Source organism: Schistocerca nitens, chromosome 3 (assembly GCF_023898315.1).
Source record: "Schistocerca nitens isolate TAMUIC-IGC-003100 chromosome 3, iqSchNite1.1, whole genome shotgun sequence".
Lineage (NCBI taxonomy): Eukaryota > Metazoa > Arthropoda > Insecta > Orthoptera > Acrididae > Schistocerca > Schistocerca nitens.
In genome coordinates, this window is record NC_064616.1 from 239964344 (window position 1) to 239969135 (window position 4792).

A 4792-nucleotide genomic window follows, 5' to 3' on the forward strand; every position below is an offset into this window, starting at 1 on the left:
TATCCGAATGTGGGAGGCAATCCAGCGTCGTATCACCTTCCGCGAGGAAAGCCGCGGTCGGGACAATGTTCGCGTCCACGTCCATCGCGTTCTGAATGTTATGTTGCGTCTGGAGTCCGTGGGACTGTTGCTGCTGTTGTTGCTGTGGAGGGGGCGACATATGGGTTGGCACCGAGGGTCCTTCCTCTTCCTCCCTTGGTACTTCTGGCGTCGATGGATGTGTCTGATCGCCCGTTTCATCCTCAACTATGGTGCCCATCGTCGTCTGAGCGTAGGTGAGGGGCAGGATTGTCGTCCCCGTCGGGGAAACGGAGTCTCCCACTGGTATCTGCGTAATTCTACGTTGTAAGCAGCTCGATCGAATATGGCCTTCCTGCCCACATCCGGAACAGGTACGCGGTTGACCGTCGTACATGATGATTGCACGACAGCCACCGATGTTCAAATAGGACGGCACATGTTTCTTGAGCTCAAGTTTAATTTGGCGCACACCATTGTAGACCTTATACGTCGAGAAAGTTTGCCATTTTTCTGCAACGTGGCTGATAACATTGCCATATGGTCGGAAGGCGTCCTTGACAACTTCCTCTGGGACCTCAAAGGGGAGCTCAAAAACCCTTACAGTCCTTAGGCCCATGCCTGCATGATCCACCGTCACTGCACCGATATGCCCGTCAGAATGTTTGAATCGGAGAGAGTTCGAGTATTTAGAAACCACTGTCGCGCAGACCTCTGCACTGGTCATTTTAACATAAACCACGCTCGCCGTTATAGAAAAATGTATTCCGACGACAGTCGCCGGATCTAAACGTAGATCGTCGCGTATGAACTGTTCTACTTCATAGGCTCGAGGACGCGCGTGATTGGTTGGAAAGTAATTTTGATCGTATCGTGGCGCCATGTGTGTGCCATAGTCGCACTGAACTTGGAACAAATACAACTCGCGCCGCGAGAAGGTAAACACAAGCAAGCGCTCACCGTCGCGCACGGCGGGGCGCAGCGGACGTCCTCGCCCCACCGCAGCCGAAAGCTGACTGATCAACTGAGCTACCGAAGCACGACTCAGGCCCGGTACTCACAGCTTTACTTCTGCCAGTACCTCGTCTCCTACCTTCCAAACCTTACAGAAGCTCTCCTGCGAACCTTGCAGAACTAACTCTCCTGAAAGAAAGGATATTGCGGAGACATGGCTTAGCCACAGCCTGGGGGATGTTTCCAGAATGAGATTTTCACTCTGCAGCGGAGTGTGCGCTGATATGCAACTTCCTGGCAGATTAAAACTGTGTGCCCGACCGAGACTCGAACTCGGGACCTTTGCCTTTCGCGGGCAAGTGCTCTACCAACTGAGCTACCGAGGCACGACTCAGGCCCGGTACTCACAGCTTTACTTCTGCCAGTACCTCGTCTCCTACCTTCCAAACTTTACAGAAGCTCTCCAACTCCAGCATACAGGACAGGTACATTTCATGTAACAATAGAAAATGCCTTATATTAGATTTCTAATAAAACTTAACTAATCCCTGAAATAAACTTTTGGTTACACAATACAATGAATATGTACATGAATAGACCTAAAAAGTAAACATCATTCTGTTAGAATGCGCCGGCCGAAGTGGCCGTGCGGTTAAAGGCGCTGCAGTCTGGAACCTCAAGGCCGCTACGGTCGCAGGTTCGAATCCTGCCTCGGGCATGGATATTTGTGATGTCCTTCGGTTAGTTAGGTTTAACTAGTTCTAAGTTCTAGGGGACTAATGACCTCAGCAGTTGAGTCCCATAGTGCTCAGAGCCATTTGAACCATTTTTTTGTTTGAATGCAGTGCCACTGTTTATAAACATTGACTGCTATCATATGGCTAGGGCGTTGCCTTCAGCATATGATGGGTCGATGTCCATTCACAACATGTGACGTCCAGTACTAGCGCTGTGACTCATTCATACAGACGCCAGCTGTTGCCGTACGCTTTAACTCTGACAGACATCTCTGCGCCGTATAACTGTTTCATTACGCAGACTTATATGACTGCACCTCCAACTCATTCTCCTACGTTATTTCTACATTTTTCAATACAGTATCATTTTAGATATTACGTAAAAAGTTTTCTTAATCATTAATAGGCACACAGTTGCGATTCACAGATATTGAGAGAACACTTCAGAATAAATCTCTTAATGAAAATTTTTGGCTGTTAGAAACGTTGCGTCACTCAACAGTAAAAGTTACCATACCTTTCTCTTCTCGTTTAAACGTTGTTACTATTTCTATAACCAGTGGAACTGTATTAATGTGTTCATATGTGTACACTTCCGTAATCATTCCTGTGTCAAAAGTCGTATGTAAGTATTAAGGTGACTTCGTGCAGGGGTTGTCTGAACTATTCATTGCTCGCATTGTAGTTTTAATACTTCTTATTATAAACGAGTGAGCTATTCTCCATATCTTATATAATGTGGCCTTATCTTTAAATCGTAATTGCATTGTGTCTGTGTCCCTTGAGATATTAGTGCTGGTGTTGTGTCTTGCTCACGTCAATAACAATACGTCTATTCTCTCGTAATTCATAACCAGTTGGCGGAACCACTTCGCCAATAAATACCTCCTTAATAATGGGCCGACTCACACGTTGCCTTGTACCTACACTTCCTCATACTTCATAAATAATGGGCAGACTTACACGTCGCCGAATAATTCTCATCTCCTCGCTTCTTCATTTACAATTGGCCGACTTACCTGTCGCCTAATAATATTTCTCCACAACATAAACCTCTTTGGCAAGACCATCCCTTGCCTATAAATACACTCCTGGAAATGGAAAAAAGAACACATTGACACCGGTGTGTCAGACCCACCATACTTGCTCCGGACACTGCGAGAGGGCTGTACAAGCAATGATCACACGCACGGCACAGCGGACACACCAGGAACCGCGGTGTTGGCCGTCGAATGGCGCTAGCTGCGCAGCATTTGTGCACCGCCGCCGTCAGTGTCAGCCAGTTTGCCGTGGCATACGGAGCTCCATCGCAGTCTTTAACACTGGTAGCATGCCGCGACAGCGTGGACGTGAACCGTATGTGCAGTTGACGGACTTTGAGCGAGGGCGTATAGTGGGCATGCGGGAGGCCGGGTGGACGTACCGCCGAATTGCTCAACACGTGGGGCGTGAGGTCTCCACAGTACATCGATGTTGTCGCCAGTGGTCGGCGGAAGGTGCACGTGCCCGTCGACCTGGGACCGGACCGCAGCAACGCACGGGTGCACGCCAAGACCGTAGGATCCTACGCAGTGCCGTAGGGGACCGCACCGCCACTTCCCAGCAAATTAGGGACACTGTTGCTCCTGGGGTATCGGCGAGGACCATTCGCAACCGTCTCCATGAAGCTGGGCTACGGTCCCGCACACCGTTAGGCCGTCTTCCGCTCACGCCCCAACATCGTGCAGCCCGCCTCCAGTGGTGTCGCGACAGGCGTGAATGGAGGGACGAATGGAGACGTGTCGTCTTCAGCGATGAGAGTCGCTTCTGCCTTGGTGCCAATGATGGTCGTATGCGTGTTTGGCGCCGTGCAGGTGAGCGCCACAATCAGGACTGCATACGACCGAGGCACACAGGGCCAACAACCGGCATCATGGTGTGGGGAGCGATCTCCTACACTGGCCGTACACCACTGGTGATCGTCGAGGGGACACTGAATAGTGCACGGTACATCCAAACCGTCATCGAACCCATCGTTCTACCATTCCTAGACCGGCAAGGGAACTTGCTGTTCCAACAGGACAATGCACGTCCGCATGTATCCCGTGCCACCCAACGTGCTCTAGAAGGTGTAAGTCAACTACCCTGGCTAGCAAGATCTCCGGATCTGTCCCCCATTGAGCATGTTTGGGACTGGATGAAGCGTCGTCTCACGCGGTCTACACGTCCAGCACGAACGCTGGTCCAACTGAGGCGCCAGGTGGAAATGGCATGGCAAGCCGTTCCACAGGACTACATCCAGCATCTCTACGATCGTCTCCATGGGAGAATAGCAGCCTGCATTGCTGCGAAAGGTGGATATACACTGTACTAGTGCCGACATTGTGCCTGCTCTGTTGCCTGTGTCTGTGTGCCTGTGGTTCTGTCAGTGTGATCATGTGATGTATCTGACCCCAGGAATGTGTCAATAAAGTTTCCCCTTCCTGGGACAATGAATTCACGGTGTTCTTATTTCAATTTCCAGGAGTGTACATACTCTCTTGCCTCAGCGGAAATTGCGTCGCTGGCAATTGATACTTAAGAATATAATATATTTATTTCCGTAAAACGTGACACAACTTTTGCACTAATAATCTTCTGACATCATTTTCTGCCACCAAATCTCATTCTTTCGTCATGTTCACTTACCTGGTTTAGCGTCGTCCTCTTCTTCAACAACTGCTAGCTTAGGACTGTAATAAGAGCCCATATTTCACTTATCTGCTACTTTTTCCTAATTTTTCAAACATAATGTGTGATGTGTAGTACTTACTAGTTCTTGAAATTCAAAATTAAATCGTTCCACTGTATACTTTGTGATAGATGTAATGTCATTAAAAGCTTAAACTGATGTTTCTTAAGGCAACGTAATACTGTGTTCTGTAGCTTGTGTACCTGTGATGCTATACTTTGGTGTTATAAAACTCGCTGTTCACATATTTTCCATCAGTTCATGTTTTTCACCCGTGCAATGCAGATGTTTATACTGCTAAGTTACAATGCTATCACTAATTATGTTTGTTGTCACAAATCGGGTAAAAAATTGTCATAGCCGTGGATAGACA

At 48.4% G+C, this 4792-nt stretch overlaps 1 non-coding gene across 1 annotated transcript; it reads right to left on the reverse strand.

Annotated features, from left to right (window-relative positions):
* Positions 1-1283: 1283 nt before the first annotated feature.
* Trnas-cga (transfer RNA serine (anticodon CGA)) lies at positions 1284-1358 on the reverse strand. Its single transcript has one exon. It is a non-coding gene; the product is annotated as a tRNA-Ser (tRNA).
* Positions 1359-4792: the final 3434 nt, after the last annotated feature.